Below are 20,262 nucleotides of genomic sequence, written 5' to 3' on the forward strand. Positions count from 1 at the left end.
ATCTCCACATAGTCGTGTATAATAATTTGACGTTGTAGATAAAATTTCTGTTTCAGAAAGCTTTACTTAGTGGTTTGCTGACTAAAGAACATGCTTTGCTACAGGTGTTTCTCTATTTTTCCTAGTCGGCAAAGACTTTTGTGCTCTTTATATACGCGCTTTACGCTCCTCTTGATATTTCCAGTATAAACTTCACCACACATGCATGGAATTATGTATACACCTCATGTCGACAGAGGAGGGCGTTTATCCTTCACAGACTGGAGTACCTGACTTCGGTCTTCGGTCTTCTGGTGCTTGGTCGCAAAATTCTCTTTATCTCTTTCACTGAGTAGCCGTTTTTCTCGAAGGCCTGCTTTAAATGTTTTATTTCAGCGTCCAGGTGTTCCGATGTGAATAGCCGCTCGTCTCCATCGACAAGACTTTTAATGATACTTCCCTTTTGTTGTGGAAAGTGATTGGAGTTTTTAAGCAAATATCTGTACGTCTGTGTTACTTTCGGTAAAATTTTATGTTCCAAACTTCCATCGGAGCGTCTCGTAACTACAATTCCCAAGAAAGATATTCTATTATTATTTTCCATTTCCATGCTGAACTGGATTTTTGGATCGATTTTATATTGACGATCAAAGCATTCGTCCTAAGAATTTCTGCCATAGCACCAAACCACATTGGTGTCATCTACAAGCGGGCGTCTGTTGGTCGAGCGGTTCTAGGAGCTTCAGTCTGGAACTGCGTGACTGCTACGGTCGCAGGTTCGAATCCTGCCTCGAGCATGGATGTGTGTGATGTCCTTAGGCTAGTTAGGTTTAAGTAGTTCTAAGTTCTAGGAGACTGATGACCAAAGATGTGAAGTCTCATAGTGCTCAGAGCCATTTGAACCATTTGTCATCTACAAACCGATACCAGCGAGATGGTTTCTTATTAGCTTTGTCCAGAGACGATTGTTCGAATCTACCCCACATAAAAATTAGGGATCGCAGGCCTAATGGGTTACCATTGCTACACCGTCAAGTTGCTCATAAAATTTATAGTCCAACTGGAACTGACTCGAAGTAAGGCAATGTCTAAAAAGAGCGGTCAAATTTCCTGGAAAAATAACCACTATGACGGTGCTGTCGCAGCTGTAATACGCGTTATTTTACGAGTCTCGCTTTCTCTATTAATACATAACGATAAGACAAATATCGCTCAATTCAGGACTGCTCTATCTAATAACATATAAAATTCCGCATTAATAATCCTTTTTTCGTAATGGGAAACAATACGGATGGTTTCCGTCGACACCGGTCATCGCATGAAACAGGTGTTCCAGTATTCACACTTGAAACGGACCAGGACTTTTAAAACAGCCCACGCGTGACGAAATCAGACGCACTAGTACAAACGAAATAATTTGGTCTTTGAAAGATACCAATGCTAGGGAAGCCCCTGGGTCTGATGACCCATTCAAAACCGTGTCCCCCAGTAGTTCAGAATGCCATCTTAAAACACCAACACCTCCGTGACTCTTGGAAGGGGGCCAAGGTCCTGGTGTTCAGGAAGCCAGGGAAAGACCACTCCCTCCCACAAAATTACCGACTCATCAGTCTGCTGTGCTCGCACAGCAAGACTGTTGGGATGGTAATACTAAAACGCATCACTAGGCACAGCATCGCCAACGATACCCTAAGACTGGACCAAGTCGTCTTTAGGAACCAACACTCAACAACACAACTCCTCTGCGTAGTCGAACAAGGCCACAGGGGCCTTGTTCCTAGACATCAAAGAAGCTTCCGACCGTCTCTGGCACAACGGGCTTATAGGCAAACTAAGAGAAGCTGGTTTTTCCGGACGGAATCGTAAGTCTCGTACACTCATATCTCACGAACAGATGTTTAACGCTGAAGTGCAGGGCAACAATCAACACAACGCAGTATCCAAGGGAAGCAACTTAGGGCCCGTCTTGTTGAACCTGTACACCAACCACTTCGTAGCAACACGACGTTAGCCGTCCAAGAGGATGACACAGCCATCCTTGCGCAAGACTTGAAACCGTCGAACATAAATTCACGAATACAGACGGCACTCAGAACTGCCGAGCCTTGGTTGGAACGATGGGGTATTAAAGTAAACGTCGACAAGCGCGAAGCAGTTCTGTTCACAGGCAGACCGAAACTACTGCGCAAACATCAACACCCTAGATAGGTAACATTACATACACACCCGATAAGTTTCCAAGAGAAAGCCAGATATCTCGGTGACTGGCTGGACCGGAAACTTACATAAGGGGACCACATCGAATAGGTTGTCAACAGAGCGCACGCGAGGCTCGAACAATTCTACCCAATGCTCAAAAAGGAAAGTACATTGAATAGGAGGGTGTCGACGTCCTTATACAGGACACTGATTAGACCTCTGCTGACGAACGCAGCTCCCGTCCGGGGATACGCAGCTCCTACATGCCTGCACCACCTGCAGTTCTCAAAGTGCTACGCATCAGTAGCAATGCTCCACCCTATACACGCACCGTGGATCTTCACAATGAATACCGTCTTGAGATCCTCAAGGAAGTATCCAAAAAACACGCCACACGAGACACTTTAATAGTACTTTCATCCTTACTCTGGGAAACCATGATCTCAACCATAGGTGGAAGCGTAAACGGCCCAAGACATTACTGTATAGGGCATAACCACCTATCGCAAGCTGACAAGCACGCACAAGTAACAGACGTCAGCTAGCCCCTGCATATAAGCAACGTTGACTGGATATGACAGCTGCTATTAAAGCCGACCAACAGGCTACAGCAGGGAGACCGACAAGCTCGCACACTGACGCACAAACAAATCACCAACACTACCCCACACTGTGAATCTGAAATATGGCCTATCGGACCAATACGATGATGAAACTAACTGTTACAGGAATGCCAACGCTGACCGAGAGACCAACATCGGCACCCAGCGGCAGCCGCCGAGTAACAGCACCGCACAACGTCAAAGGTATCGACCTGGATGATAGCCACTACTAACAAAGCCTACCCTTTGTAACGCCACTACCCATTGTACGCAAAAATGAAAAATATAAATCTAGTCCTCACAGCCCAAGACAAGCCCCAAGCCAAAGATCCAAGTTCCATCAAAAGAAAAACAAAGTCCCTCTGTACTAACATTGCATGACTAGTAGCCAGCAGACTCAAAGGAAAGTATTACAAAAAGAAATAGAAAGGAATCTTGCTAACTAAGTAACTTAATGTTTCGAAAATGAATAAAGAAAGGAATCCAATACATTAGTTTCAGGATAAAATAATAGCAGATCGCAAGGTAGTAGACTTGCCGGTCACTGAGTATAACAAGTGACCTCAAAGAATACTCCTTCTGAGAACTGTTTGAGGACACTGCGAAATACAGAAGCTAAAGTTGTACATTGTTAATGTGCTTTTGGCGCTTGCCTTGTCGTGTCGTAATGGAACTTGTGCGTTCGTACGTAATATTGGTAGGCGATACGAGAAGGTTTGTTACGTTTTGAGGATATGCGATCTGCTAGAAATGATTAAAAACTGAAAGAGGTAAATCAGCAACTTTGAAAATATCTTTGAAGTAACTCAAGTTAGGAAAATAACCGAATATATTGTCTTAATTTGATTATCATCAACGGAAGACTTAACTTGGACCCAATGCGATAGACAATTAATAGATCGACTTATAGGAAGTGATGAATATAAACTGTGAGGAATATACCTAAACTGCGTTAAAGTAAATGGCGTAATGTGGATCTTGCTGTAAACTCTTTGGCTGAATTTACGTAACTAATTCCACCCATCTGAAAAAAGGCTACTTCTTTAAGACAATGATAGGATGTGAATAGACTAGAATAAACCAACATTTACAATGTTTGACATTTATTTTAACCCATTTAATATTACGTGGTCATGAAACATTTATCTGTGCGACAACATAGATTATCAACAGAGCGCAGCGTTCATAGATATTCTTTGGTGCTCTAGAAAGTTATCGTACCGAGTCAGACTAACTAGCTCACGCGAATTGTAAACTTTCATAGATAAACTCTGGATGTATATAGACTGTAATCATGATCAGGGCAATAATCTCACTTTGTATACATTTACGTGTAGCTAGGCTCGTACACGTCGGGAAGCAAATAGTCATCTGAGGAAGCCGGTACCACTAACACGCACTCGGCGTAAACAAAGTGCAGCAAGACGATTCTGTTTTTGTGACTTTCCTCGCAAACATCTGCCGCGAGCTAGCGGAAGCCTGAGCTTCATTGATTATCAATCAATCAGTATAAAAGGGGAAGTTACACCTTGCATGACCTGTCGCAGGCAGCAAGAAAACCGCTACTGCTCTTACAGCCCGACCCAGCTGTTGCTTCTTTTTTCCCTTGGACCTCGCCTTGGCACTTTTTTGGCTCTGCCCCTCAAACCCCTACCTTTCGTTCAATTTTCGACCGAATCTGCTTATAGATGAGCGTGTATTAATGGTGAACCCGAACCAGACGTACGCAAACATCGCTGTACCCACTTCCTGCGAGACACCACTATGATGAAAACTAACCCTTATCTGAAATGGCAGCAGACGTTCTGTGTTGGCCATCACGCCGGTGTGGGCGTTGAGGGATTCGACCTCTTTAAAAAAAAATGTGATGAACAGTATTTGCTTGGTATAGCTCCAGCTACATGGTGGGAAAGAGAAATTGCAAATAACTGCATAAATACAAGAAAAACATTCGCCTGACTTCGGTTAGGAGAGTCACCAAATCAATATTCACTGCTAGCCGGTGAGTAATTGTTTATATTGATATCTAATGATCGTCATGCTTAGTGGTTGCTTATGTCCTTTAGGCAGGTCGGACTTTTTGTGACATTTCAACTTGCATTTGAGAATGATTACAGCGCCTAAGTCATAACTCCGTGAAATAAATGAATAGTCTACTGACGGAAATTTTTTTCAGACATGTTATGTACGTAGCGCGAATGCTGTGGGTCTTCTGTTATATTTACGAACTCGTGAACTCGCTCTCCTTTCTGAGAGAGTCGAGTCCACTTGTCTCCGACAGTAGTCACAAGTGAGATGTGACAAAAGTCGAATCGTCGTGCATACGGAGACGGTGGGTTCGGTGATGACGTCATAACACGCTCTGGCCAGTTTAAAAGATTATACAGAGCTCATTTCTGATCTGTGATTATACACCTGTTCCCGCCCTGACTCACGTCAGCAGTAGACGCCCGTCGGGTGCCACTCCTAAACCGTTCACTGCTCTCCACTGCAACGAGTGTGTCCGTTTAACTGGGTCACCAAAGTAATGCGCGATAGCGTTTCTTCATTCGTCTCTCGTTTTGGTCGCAAGAAATACGATAGTCCTGCAGAGACCAAAGTAGATCTATTTATTTCCATGGTTTGATACTTACGGAATCGCTGTAATTATCTTTCTAGCCGAAAACGGAATACTGATATGTTTAGAATGTCAAAAGAACTCCGAGATGATAAAATTTGGTGCCTGAGTCTGTTCGCATAGCTGAATTAATTTCCGAAAGAGGTCAGTTTCCGAAGCTCGACCCCGCGGCACGCTTCAGAGGGCCGCTGGGACAGGCCACGGCGCTTTGACACCTTTGACGCTGATGCCGACGCCACCGCCGACACCGACGCCAGTTAGTTGCGGCGTCGTCCGCAGAGGCGCTGCCGGCGGCACCGCACGCACGTCTGGCACGGCGTGCGGCCGCTAGTCCGGCGGCGGCGTCGCTTGGCGTCTGTGTCCGCGGGGGACGGCGTCGGCCGAGGCGAAAGGGCGTAGCGTAGCGTCGCGGCGCTCAGGCCCAAGTGCGAGAGGCTGCGCCGCGGTACCAGGGGAGGCGGCTAAGGTGGACGCGGCTCGCCCGCAGCCAGACACCATCGCACGTTGCCCGAAAAAGCGCCAGTCATCAAAGGTAATCACAGCTGGTGACGTGGATGGTTTTACTTTACGGAGGATATGTGAGATTTTTGAAGCCAATGGTACCTACATTTCTACTGTTGCTTAGCATTTGGTTTGCTGAATAAATTATTGTTTTATTTGCAAGGTTGATATCTATGGAAAGCGAATAAAAAACCTAGCGAGTCACCGATTGTAATTCATCAAAACGCATTTTGTCAAAACGCGTTTCATGGTCTATGCTTCATTATCTGGTTACACACTAGCCACAATCCCGGCACTGAGTTTAATTTGCTTCAATTTGCCCCAACGTGACATTTACACCTTCCTACACGGAAATAAGTGTTGACCGTTGAACTTATACTGGGTTCCCCGAAATTTACAATTTCCAGGTAAAATTGCAATTTTGTCTTGAATAAAATAATTTTGGGTAAAATAATTTTGAGATGGCAGTTAACCACACTGTAGATTATCTCAGCAAGTCGATCGAAACATCGGCAATGTAGTTATTTTAGTTTTCTATCTTAATGAAGGGGCCTAATATCCAAAAATATTTTATAGAGAATGACGCCGGAAGCCTACGAACTCATAGCACTCTTTTGGTGAATAGTTTATACTTAAATTTCTCAACACGTCGCATCAACTAATCTATAATTTTCATCCGCTTGTGTATTTCACGTATTTCGCAACTAATTCTTAATTTTGCTTCTAACAAGACTCCTTTGACCTTACGTTTGCAGTATCTTCAGTTATCTATTCACCAAAATATTTTTAGAACAATTATTACATTATAAATTCATTTTTAAATCAGTGCATTATTAACCTACTAGTACTACTATGAATAAACCCCAACTGTTATTATTTAACATAACGTACCTAAATCCCAATGATCCAAAATCAAATATTAATAGTTAAGAAAGTAATTATTATGATGGTAAACATAACTATGAAGATTGTGAAGGCAGTTAGGGGAATAATGTTAGGAAAAACAGTCTCAAAATCCATTTTCAGAAGACGACCAATTGTTATTAACGTCTACAAATTAATCAGCGCTGTAGAAGCAACTGAGGACGAATGCATGCTGATATCAACAATGCAATGAATGTAACCCTTACTACTGAAAATACTAGCGAGTGAAATTTGAAAACTGTGTCGTCTAAGAAACCCCAGTTGTCAGGTGCAACCACTATTGTCAAGCATATGAGTAATTCTCTTTCTTTGTGAGATTTGGTGATTCCTCGTCACAATAGAGAGTAATCTATTTACAAATGTAATGTGTTGGTGAATTTCTATAGATATACGTTAATTTATACGGCAGTAGTAAGTTTTCTTATTTTTTAATGAAACTATGGAACAACATTGATCAAACAGCAGCGTCTGACAGCTCAGTCATGCCTTGTTAGACAGCATTACAGTTAACAAGTGAGCAGCTATGTACAGTAGGTATAAAACTAGACTCGTGTCTAAACATCATTGCCATCATGATCAGATGAGCCTGCTTAACATGATGACTCTACGTCTTTCGTGTCCGAGTTGTTCCATAAGCCAGTGAACTTTCCTTTTTTCTAGCAGATCGTTAGATACCTGACGACCATTAAGCTTTAGTTATCAATCAGTTCCTCACACACACTGAAAAAGAATTTTCCACCTACTTATCGTGACAATTACCGACACCTTTGTGTGAAATCATTTATCGAAATCAGAACAAAATGAAATAAAGAAAGCCGACACTTAATAGCGACTGAAATTGAGTGAAGGCGTTCATCTGGACTACGCACCGTTCTGCGGACTTAAAAAACTGTAATTACGTAAACTAAACTACATTGTGTATTAAGGGATTGAACTCCAATAGTGCAAACTAATTATTATTTCCAACTATAACTTTTATATACCTACAGACCTCTGTCACGAATCAGGTGTCCTATGTGAGGTAACCAGTGATTTACTGAATTGTATCCTGAATTATTTAGGAAATGTTCATTTTCAACGGAAGCTGCTGACTTTAGTCCGAAGACTGGTTTGATGCAGCTCCTCGCAGTAGCTTATCCTGTGCTAATATATTCTGCTCTTCATACGTACTGCAACCTACATCCACTGTAATTCACTAAATGAATTAAAGTCTTAGTCTCACACAACATTTACTGAATCATTGATTGATTAATATTTTACCAAGGTATCCAGGTGCGTAATGATGTATTAACTAAAGGGAAGAGAAATATATCATTAATAGGACTCGGAAAAAATTATGTTCTCTTCGAAAAAATGATTACTAATTGCTGAAAGGCTGGCAAATAGATGCAGCCACAAAGCCACAGTGGTGACATCTATGAATTCCAACATCTCTCTCTTCCCCTCCTTTCTCATTTTTTGCTGTAATACTAGAAAAATTATCAAATCTTTACTGATAAATGACAAACCAAGATTTTTTTCTTCACTTTAACTCGTTTCCGTAGCCAACAGCAGCGAAGTCACTGTGATATAGGTACACTTGCAGGAATTAAATGGATCCCTCAGTCTCATGTCAGAGAAACCTACGGTAACTGTTGGAATATGATTATAATGTTTGGTTTGTGGGACGCTAAAATGCACGGTCACCAGTGCGCTTACAAAGTCCCAATGTTGACACATTCCAATTTTTTTCACAATCCAATCTAGCCACAGTCACGAATGATGATAATGATGTTGATGATGATGAAGATATGGTAAGCACAACACAAACACCAGTCCCCGGGCAGGGAAAATCCCCAACCCGGCCGGGAATCGAACCCGGATCCCCGTGTTGCAGTGGCGGCAGCGCTAGCCACTAGACCACCAGGTGCGGACCTGTTGGAATATACATTCACATAATCTTTTACTATACTGTGACAACATAGGAAAAATGTCGAAACGGACAGTTTTCTGTCTTACTGCACAAATTTCCATCAGGAGACCACGAAAATTATTTTACTTTTTAATTTTTGGGGAACGCATTCCCACTTCCGCGAAGGCACCGGCCTCAAGAGCAAAATTTCCAACCTAGTCGTAGCTAGTGTATCTCTGCCTTCTAAAGGAGCGGGACTTCCTCATATTTCACTTTGTGGCTACCGTAGACGTAGAGACAGGTGTTGACATACCATGATTGGTATACATGTAGCCGTAAGCCCGACACAATTTTCGTGTTATACTACAACCATTCACTGTTAATTAACAGCCTTTCTTTTTATCCTGTTAATATACTAACATATTTAGGTTTGTGTCAATTTACTTCTAATCGTATGAATACCAGGAACATTGTCATTTTTGTGAAGGTTGAAATTTGTGCCTCCACTCCAGTTATTTCTCATTGAAAAATATGTAACGATACACTGACTAATCACAGTACAAGCAAATAGCTCTAAATCTAACTTGTAACTGTTCGCATTGACAGAGAGATGTTTATCTGTGAGAAACGCAAACTATTTTTCTCAAGTTTTTCACTTAAAATACAGTCAGCGGCTATTATTTGATGCAGATCGTGTTAACTAAAATATAATTCACGAAACAGATATTTTAGAACATCCACAACTCGTGTTTTTCATTAGTAAATATCAACGTTAGTTCACCAATCAGCGATAGAAGAATCAATTAACATGTGAAAATAATGTAAGTAGTTCAACAGGACAAGGAAAGCGATACCAGTCGCGGCATAAACATTGCTATGAACAGGAGCGGCGAAATGTAGATACGCGCTTTAATAGCCATAGAGAATATATTCGAATTGAAATGAATATTTTTCACCAAAGGACAATAACAGCAGCGTATTCAGCAGAAACAGTATAACCATTGATTTTCCTCAAATGAAATGTTACGTAAGGCTGCTAGCTTTAACAGATGCTTCACCTCGCTATGGCCCAGTTCATCAAATCTTAGTCACCCATTTTTCAATTATAATGTGAGCGGATTACAAAATATTACGTTGGAAGGCTCAAAAACCTACCTAACCTCTCAGAGCGTTTGAGAAAATTATCAGCATTCGGCTCAATTTGCACTCAAGTTGCAGCCTATATCTGCGTTTCATGATAAACAAGTTTTGGCTGCACTGATAGCGAATTTAGGTATATCATACCATGTATCAGACAGAAAGCCGTTTCTTCCCGTATCCAGCCATATCCATTAAATGTATTGGCCCATAACTAGTAGCAAGGAATAAACTGTAAATTTACCGATCTTACAAATCAAGTGCAGCGTGCGGCACTACATCTTGCACTTTCGGCGCTGTAGCTTATCGAGTGTTATACCTTGTCTCTTCGAAAACCATAGCTATCATATGGCTGCTACAAAAGCAGATGGAAACAGTTTTGACTGTGATACAAAAGAGTTTGGGACACTGTTCCAAGAAAACATCGATCTCTTAGAGTTTTTACTTATTTACTTAACACAGTTGTGGTCACATGTAAGTCGTTAGTTTTTATAAGTAGATGACCGGTTTCGATCTTCTAAAGAGATCATCATCAGCTCTACATTTGTTAATGACAGTAGAAATAGCTGGAAGTGTTCTCCATCCAACACGGATGGGCCTGCTCAAAGCCAGCGATTTCTTCTGTCAACAAGGAATGTAAATCTGATGATGATGATCTCTTTAGGAGATGGAAATGGTCATCCAAAACTAAAAATTAACAACTTGTATGCCAGCACGACTGAGTTTACTACAATTGTTGTGATACAAAATATTTTGCTCCGATGATATGCTGTGGTTTTTAAGTCAGACGTATTGCAAGCCAAATTGAATGTAAAAACCTTTGATGATCGACTGAATTATCTCCAGTGTTTGAATATCTCAGTTTTATTTGTCTGTTCAGCAACTACAGAGATCTGAAGCTGTGTGCCGCATTTTCCGCCATTTTGGGCAAGCCATAAGTAAATTCGGCGACAGCTACATACTGTGTCTTGATATGCCGTGTGATACTAGATTACATAACGCTTAAGGTGAGTAGAAGTTTCGATGATAAGGATGGTATTTCATATATTCTTCTCGCATGTTAGTTACGAGTCCACTTTCGCAGCAGCACCCTTTTCCGGTGTCGCACTAGACAGGTTTTTCGTGTGTCGTGAAACATTTCGATAATGTTTTAAAGAGGAAATGCTGTGGAAAGAAAAACGACTTCTGCATATGTTACTATTTCACATTTACCAGTCCATCAGTTCATGTAACTGTAAATGTTCATATCGTACTTATTCATTTAGTTTCTATCTTGTTGCTTCAACTGTTACTCCTCAGTTCTTTTCCCAGAAGAACGTGGTTTAATTCCCTGTCTACATTTTGTGATTTAGTGTGTCTGCGATTTCCCTAAATGATTTTATGTGAGTGCTTGTAAAGCACTTTTGAAATAACCATGCCCGAATGCCTGGTACTTTCCTACTCTCGTCAGATATGTACCATTTTATTGGTCATTCTGCCTGACTTTCTGCTAGCGGCATGTCATTGTGAAAGCGTCAGGAAAGATCTTTTTTCATAATCTGCAGACATTATGGAATGCCACTGTTGCGCCTTGATCTAAAAAGTATTAACTCGACGAAACGAATTCGTTATTCGCTTCCTGTATTGAAACTTGTCAATAAGCCAGACAGGACTTTAATCTGTAACCTCCGTACGCACTCTACAGCTCGGTATAGCAACATCATAAAATTTTGCAATACTTTTTGCAGCTTCCTGGCGGAAGAATCTTCAGTTTGTTAACATACACTACGTTAAAAAGTACAAACACGTGTTTCTGTTACGAAATAAGGACAGTACAGGAAAATAGTTTAACGACATTGTGATCGTAACAGCTCCAGATCGAATTTTATGAGTAATGAGTACTGGGCAATGAGTGATATCACCTTTCTTATACGACCTTCTTCGATACGTTCATTAGTATCATAAATATTCTAAGTAATAGCAGATATTACCTTCTCCGTATGTTCGTTTGAAATCTGCGCAAATCTAATCAGCTATCTACACTCATTTTTTATTTCTGTTACTACTGCAGTGTAAAGAATAAAATTGCCGTAATTTTCATAGTGATTGAAAATGAGTCACAGCATCATGAAAACTGTGTTGTACTCATTTAAGCGTTACCGTTGGACGTATTTCTAACTTGGAATGTACGTGTACTGTAGTGACTGCTGGCTTCAGTCGACAGGACATGACCGGACATGAAATGGTGTGGGATAACTTGCTCTTAATATACAACTCTAAGTACGATTAGTCAGCGTTAAGAAGGCTTCCATTGGACGTTAAACATAAAAAAATTCTTGTACTAATCCTCACCTGGCTAGGTAACTCGGTGGTTAAATAAACGCCGTACTCATACTAGACGCATTGGGTTTTAACTATCCTGCTTGTAATCATGTTCTTACGGTTTCATGTAAACGTAAAGACATGTAGAGGAATTCATTTACATATTAATGCTGCAAATATCATGTGTTTCACGATTTCTTCTTCTCCTTCCCACTAAGCAAGGAGTATGGTGACAATGGTTGGGTTTATTCCGCCAGGTGAACCAATAAACCTATCAAGTATAAATAGGGAAATATAGTTCGAAACATGTATATCTGTATTCTACCTGTTGACGTAATGCATGTGGTGGATGACACTTGCATTATGTAATAAATTGTTTCTTTCCATTTCTTTCAGTTTGAAGGGATTTGAGAACAGTTGTTTTTACCGCTTTGAAAACCACGAATTTTTGCCAGGATAAATAAATAGAATGTTGCTGTTCTGTTTGCTTTCAATTCTTTGCTTTCATCATTTAGTTTCATCTGTCCCACATGTTGTTTCTAACAGGCATTTTATGGCATGTTTGTGGCTCAGGAGTGATATCGCCAAGAGGTACTACAACTTAGTATTTGTTGAGATGCGGAATTTGATGTAAATTTAAACAGCTAAATTTACCCAGGCTTGAAACAGAGTGTCCATATCTGACTGGATCTTACAGTGCTTGTCCAATAAGACGTCCCGTTAGGTAACTGTACCATCCACGACAAGTTACCATGCAGTTCTTCTCACCTAAGATGTTGCTGTCGCCCACGAATAGTAATGGCCGAGAACATTTTCTTAGGATATACCTCAAAGTTCTTCCGTTTCTCACGATGTCTCCAAATGATTAAACATTACGTTTATGAAGTAACTGTTGCGTGACTGCTTCATTTAAAATCGAAATTCGGTTAGTATCGCTCTTGGTGTTTTGTGAAGGAAACGTGGAAATATTTTCCGTCATTAAGTTTGGCGCTGTCTTATAATGTACTTCCAGCCTGACGGGAAGAAATTATTGGCACCTACAATTTCCATGATGCTGCTGTTACCACGACATGCAATATTTAACAATGGTTATCATCGTGTACAACCCGTAGCGCTGAATACTTTTGTATTAGTTGTCCCGGATACAATAATCAAAGCTGGAAATTTTAGTACTATCTCCACATCAGTAATATAGGTAAGAATGAACTCAATCATATGCCAACGGCGTGATGGTTGGCAACAGATCGTGTTGTGGGATATCCCTAAGTTCTGATTGACGATAGAATGGTTCAAATGGCCCTGAGCACTATGGGACTTAACTGCTGTGGTCATCAGTCCCCTAGAACTTAGAACTACTTAAACCTAACTAACCTAAGGACATCACACACATCAATGGCCAAGGCAGGATTCGAACCTGCGACCGTAGCGGTCATGCGGCTCCAGACTGTAGCGCCTAGAACCGCACGGCCACTGATTGACGATAGAGATTTAGTATATACATTATTTACATTTCATGTTGTTGCGTAATAGTGCAATATGACTTGACAATGGGACACCGTTGTCAGTTTACACGCCAACAAACTGTGGATCCAACAGTCACCAACTGATAATAGTGATGGCTAGAATGATAACTTAGGACCATTCAGAAGAAAACGGCTGCTCTTTTTACTCTGTATTATGCCGCTACCTGGCATGCTTTATAAATCTGATAACTGGTTCATGTTGTAATGCATTTAGTTTTAAAACTCTGCTATTATAAACCTGGTATCATACACCACGTAATTAGCCAGATATTTCGGTATCAACAAAAAGTCAATAACTACGAACAGTAGACTTCGATTTAGCTGTCTAACACAGCAAGGGCGCCAGTACGATAGTTTGTAGGGGAAGGGGGAGGGCTAGACTTTTGGGTATGGCGAACTTTTAACATTTTGAAAGACGAATTGCGACTTTTAAATAGAAATAAAATAGTTTCAGTTCATATCCCGTTAAATACCTGCGTAATACCGACATTTAAATCATTTACTTCAAAGAAAAGAGGCACCTGACAGCGTTCCCCCTTTCCTTCTGGTATTGGCGCCCTTATATCTCATTTGAGAAAACGTGTCTCTCAGAAGTTTCTTTATCTTCATCATTTGATATTAAAGGCGTCGTTACAGTTATGAACGTAATACCACACTGGAAGTGCCCGTTTATCAATCAGAATGAAAATTATTTAACTTGTTGCGCAATTAACCACGGATAGTAAATCTTAAAAAATTTGCGCTGCCACAAAGTGAGCATGACGACGGGTGTTATTTTTCCAACCGTTACATGCAGATCTATTCATATCGTTTCGTCGTTCACTAGATTGTGTAAAACGACCTACACATTCACACTGGTGTCCTTACCTTTAATTTTTCGTATCGCTCGTATTCACAGATTACATGGATGGATATACAGCATATGACAGATGTGCTAAACTGTCAATATAGTTTACTTACATTTTCCTTTGGATTTATGTCCTATTTTTTGTCGTATATATTGTAGCCCCTTCTTGAGGATCCTCTCATTTAATGCCACATGTCTCCTACATTGAACTTCGCTATATTATTAATCCTTCTGCAATATGGAACTATCTTCCACATAGCAATTCAGATTAACAATAGACAATAGAATTGAATCCCGCTATCGGTCACGCAAAATAAAATTGCTCACATTTACAAAATACCTGTGGACAAGTCGATTTCTTACATTCGTATTATTCACTAACTGTGATGACAGTTCACATCACTAGAATTGCATTACATTCGAAATAAACGTATTTTTCTGTTCATTCTAATCTTGTATCGATCTAAACATTTATATGACATTCCTCTCAAATTTTCTGTCTACTTGCCAAAAACAATGGTTCAAATGGCTCTGAGCACTATGGGACTCAACTGCTGTGGTCATAAGTCCCCTAGAGCTTAGAACTACTTAAACCTAACTAACCTAAGGACATCACACACATCCATTTCCGAGGCAGGATTCGAACCTGCGACCGTAGCAGTCGCACGGTTCCGGACTGCGCGCCTAGAACCGCGAGACCACCGCGGCCGTCTACTTGCCAAAATTGTCCATACATATTAGGTTCATGAATCTGGTCTTCATTCGCTAGCTTGTGACTGTTGTGTGATTACACTTTACTTCCTTGATCATGACTTTATAAAATTTGTAATCGTCTAAACAATGACTAATACTATAAAGTTACTGCTGATGCTGTAACTGCTGACACTGTAACTTAATAACACCACTGCTGTTTGTTTATGATCACCTATAAAACAGCGTGCATTGAAGAATCCCCGAAATGTATCTTTTATCATCATTACTGTTTACGTCATCATCATCGTTATTATCCATAGCAGCACCAACACTAACTACCATGTGACACTGCTGGCTCGCTAAAGCCTTCTTCTCGACATCAACATACTCTATTGCCTTCCATGTTTTTCTGATGTCATGCATTCTCCCATTATCTTGTTTTCTAGGAATTTTCTCCTCACTTGCAGCCCATTTGACTCGCCGCATTTCCTCCACATAACTACTACATTTAAATTACATTCATACTTATGGCGTCCACACAACTCAGTTCCGTAACTCATGTATTTGTCACCGTTGTCTCCTAATAACTCATATCATCCGTGCCGCCATTGCTCGTAAGGATATCTTCCCTGCAAAAATATTTTCCCGTTTAGGGTGTATGTCTCACAAACATAATTCACAGCTGGATGATGACCTTTGTTTTTAGAGACACAAGGAACTTACGTTATGAACAACTGTTTCTAATTTCAGAACAGTACTTCAGGTCATTTTCACACTCATATTTATATCTTTTGCTGTCCATGCATTTGTTGTCTTCAACCAACCAAAAATGAAATACATATTTCTACAATATGTTTTAAACATGGTGAATATATTATTTTAGTTTAATTACAACTGATTGTGTGGCAGTCTTTCAAAGACGCTCTTTTAAACTCTCCCATGTACTGCTGAAATGAGTGCAATTTCAGATAAACAGTGAACTATCACTCACAAAATTATGATTGTTCTGAAATGTCTTAATGACACGTAATCCCTTTTTGACACTGTATGAGAGGTGTGAAAATGTTCTTCAGCGCTGCTGAAGACAGGTTGGACGTACGGCGGCTAGCTCAATACGGAATGCAAAATATGCATTGGTAACGACTGCATAATAACGACGGGCTAGGCATAGGTGAATGACTTTAAATCTCCTTTTAGCCAAAAATGCAAGAGAATGAAATCCATTGAATGGAAATCCATTGTCGGAACTCCAGGATCGATCCGCCACACAAGATACTTTACAGTGAGGTTCTGTCGAATTATTTTTACAAAGTGTCACGGTGTTGCATCGTGCGTACACAATAGCCGTTGTCTTTCTTCAAGGGGAACATTCTGGAGTAGATCTACTTATTTGAGTGTATGGTCCCGTCAATTTTCCACCGACAGTTCCTGTCAATACACTGATACTGAAACGATGCTGATGCGTCACCTCCATAATTGCTTGAGATTTTCCACCTATCCACATGACCGTATTGTGGTATTACAATATATCATCTCTTCTGAGTCTCGCCTCATCTCCACATACAATAGGAAATGTGTTGACTGATTGTCTGACTGACTGACTGACTCATAATCGCCAGCCCAAACCACTAACGATAGAAACTAGGAGTGGCCGTAGATATAATACTGTAGGCATCTTTTAACGAGGGACTGTCCGAAAATCCACTCCTAAGGGGATCAAATAGGGGATGAAAGGCATTTTGAAAGTATATCGCTATTAAGGTAATTTTGAAGCTATAACTACGAAGAATATTATTTGGTTTCTCAGTCAGAAAATAAAAATTAGTCTAGCAGCATATTTGGAAATTCAGTTACGAAGGGGGTAAAATAGTCGGTGAAAGTTTTTGTGAAAATTAATAATTACTAATTAATTACTAAAAAATTTTAAGGCTACATCTATGACAACTGGTATTTGACTTCTCGGTTAGAAATAAAAAGAATGGTGTTGCTGGTGATTCAATCCCTAAGGAAGTGCAGGAAGGGATGACAATTCTTAAGAAAACATTTACTTTCATACGAAAATTTTAAATTTATGAAAATTCGTGTTTCACTTCTCGGTTAGATATAAAGAAATATTTTTTACGGAATGAAAGTTGCTATGGAAATATCTCTATAAGGATTCAAAAGGCATTATTAACATACGCCTTGGACTCCTGCTACCAGAATCGCTTTTTGGTCAGAGTACATTCAGTAAAGACAATACTTATTTGGCCTTAATTAGCATGAAAAGCTAGGAGTTGCACTTTGTGAATAACATAAAAATTCGATTAAATAAATACAACGAAAAATCTCTGCAGGGCATACAGTCTGTAAATAAAATGCAGGCTGTGAACTGCGGACTGTCAACGGCCCATGTTTAAAAATGTATTGGTTTTCACAGATTCCTTTACAGGAGCTTTGCTTCCATTTTTGACCATAATCTCACCTGTAGGAATATATGACACTTATTTTAAACAAACTGTATAGTTTCACCAACCCGTGTTCAGCATCTTAATGCGTGTTGAATGGTTCGAATGGCTCTGAGCGCTATGGGACTTAACTGCTGAGGTCATCAGTCCCCTAGAACTTGGAACTACTTAAACCTAACTAACCTAAGTACATCACACACGTCCATGCCCGAGGCAGGATTCAAAAAAAAAAAAAAATGGTTCAAATGGCTCTGAGCACTATGGGACTCAACTGCTGTGGTCATAAGTCCCCTAGAACTTAGAACTACTTAAACCTAACTAACTTAAGGACAGCACACAACACCCAGCCATCACGAGGCAGAGAAAATCCCTGACCCCGCCGGGAATCGAACCCGGGAACCCGGGCGTCGGAAGCGAGAACGCTACCGCACGACCACGAGATGCGGGCAGAGGCAGGATTCGAACCAGCGACCGTAACGGTCTCGCGGTTCCTGAGTGTAGCGCGTAGAACCGCTCGGCCACCCCGGCCGGCTAATGCGTGTTGTTAGGTATTATCTCCGTCTTCAAACGGAAGCAATTCCATGATTCCGTAGTATTTAACAGTCGCGTCATATAATGTCAATGTATTAACCGGGGGACAGGGTGTGGGGAAGGGGCGTGGAAGCACTTTTGATAATTTTTATTGTCCTACCACTGAGGTTCAGGCATTCCTATAGGCTTTTGCACGGTATTAATTCTACCAGATAGTTTTCCTTCAAAATGTTTTTTGCACGTGCTATTTGAGGATTGAAAACACACAGAACAACCATTGGTTAAGTACGTAAAGAAGAAGTAGAGTATTCTGGAGATGCCGACTCATAAGAGCATAATACACACATCATATAAAGTTTTGCGTAACCTCGATTCCGGGAGTTCCAGAACCTGTAGAGAAACATAAATATCATTTCCGCCCTTTTTATTGATCATGAAAACCACACATTTCATGATGTACCATCATACAGCGAGACCTTCAAAAGTGGTGGTCCAGACTGTTGTATACACCGGTACCTCTAATACTCAGTAGCACATCCTCTTGCATTGATGCATACCTGTATTCCTCGTGACATACTATCCAGAAGTTAATCAAGGCACTGTTGGTTCAGATTGTCCCACTCCTCAACGGCGATTCGGCGTAGATACCACAGAGTGGTTAGTAGATCACGTCGTCCTTAAACAGCCCTTTTCAATTTATCCCACGCATGTTCGACAGGGTTCATGCCTGGAGAACATGCTGGCCGCTCTATTCGAGCGACGTCATTATCCAGAAGAAAGTCATTCACAAGATGTGCACGATGGGGGCGAGAATTGAGAACATTATGCCAAACCCGAGCGGTCGATTCGGCTTGTTGTTGGGCACATCTGTACCGCTCTGCCTGGCGTCGTGGTTGCAAAGATGGACCTCGCATCATGCAGCCTACTGCGCACAGTTTGAGTCGTAACACGCCGTCCTGTGGCTGCACGAAACGCTTTATTCAACATGATGGCGTTGCTGTCAGGTTTCCTCCGAGCCGTAATCCATGGGTAGCGGTCATCCACTGCAGTAGTAGCCCTCGGGCAGCCTGAGCGAGGCATGTCTTCGACAGTTCCTATCTCTTTGTATCTCCTCCATGTCCGAACAACATTGCTTTGGTTCAGTCCGAAACGCCTGGACAGTTCCCTTGTGGAGAGCCCTTCCTGGCAGATAGTAAGAATGCGGATGCGATCGAGCCGCGGTATTGACAGTCTAGGCATGGTTGAACTAGAGACATAACGAGCCGTGCACCTCCTTCCTGGTGGAATGACTGGAACTGATAGGCTGTCTGACCCCCTCCGTCTAATAGTAGCAACCCATGCATGGTTGCTTACATTTTTCGCGGGTTTAGTGACATCTCTGAACAGTCAAAGGGATTGTGTCTTTGATACAATATCCACAGTCAACGCCTATCTGCAGGAGTTCTGGGAACCAGTGTGATGCAAAACGTTTTTTGAATCGAGTATATCAGCTGTACCACCCAGCGTGAACACTATAAAAAAGAATTTTTTACGCATTTATGTTCCTGTTACGATTTATTGAGGAGTGATAAGTAATGTAGGTCATCCGGAATATAAGCCTTGTTAATGAGTTCTTGTGTTACTTTATTTGGCAGCGACTTTACGAACAAGGGTGTTTGCTTCGATTAGTAATTTAGACAGTCAGCTTTTATCAGATGTGTTCAAGTGGCGATGACTGTTGATAAAAGAAACAGATTGAAAAATACTGCCGACCGCGGTGGCCAAGCGGTTCTTGGCGCTTTAGTCCGGAACCGCGCGACTGCTACGGTCGCAGGTTCGAATCGTGCCTCGGGCATGGATGTGTGTGATATCCTTAGGTTAGTTAGGTTTATGTAGTTCTAAGTTCAAGGCGACTGATGACCTTAGATGTTAAGTCCCATAGTGCTCAGAGCCATTTGAAGCATTTTTTAAATAATACTACCACATTTTAATTTTAGGCTTAGATACTTACTGCCGAAAATAAAATTTTATGAGTAATAATTACAAGTTTGCATATTTTCACTCCAAACGTGAGGTTATTAGAGACAAAAG

At 41.0% G+C, this 20,262-nt stretch overlaps 1 protein-coding gene across 1 annotated transcript in view; it reads left to right on the forward strand.

Moving 5' to 3' along the window:
- Nucleotides 1-5,858: 5,858 nt before the first annotated feature.
- LOC126198962 (neuropeptides capa receptor-like) overlaps nt 5,859-20,262 on the forward strand; it is a gene marked incomplete at its 3' end in the record, with an annotated part of 1,187,493 nt that continues 1,173,089 nt past the window's right edge. The window contains exon 1 of the mRNA XM_049935612.1: nt 5,859-5,929. The remainder of the gene's footprint in view (nt 5,930-20,262) is intronic.

This window comes from Schistocerca nitens, chromosome 8 (genome assembly GCF_023898315.1).
Source record: "Schistocerca nitens isolate TAMUIC-IGC-003100 chromosome 8, iqSchNite1.1, whole genome shotgun sequence".
NCBI lineage: Eukaryota > Metazoa > Arthropoda > Insecta > Orthoptera > Acrididae > Schistocerca > Schistocerca nitens.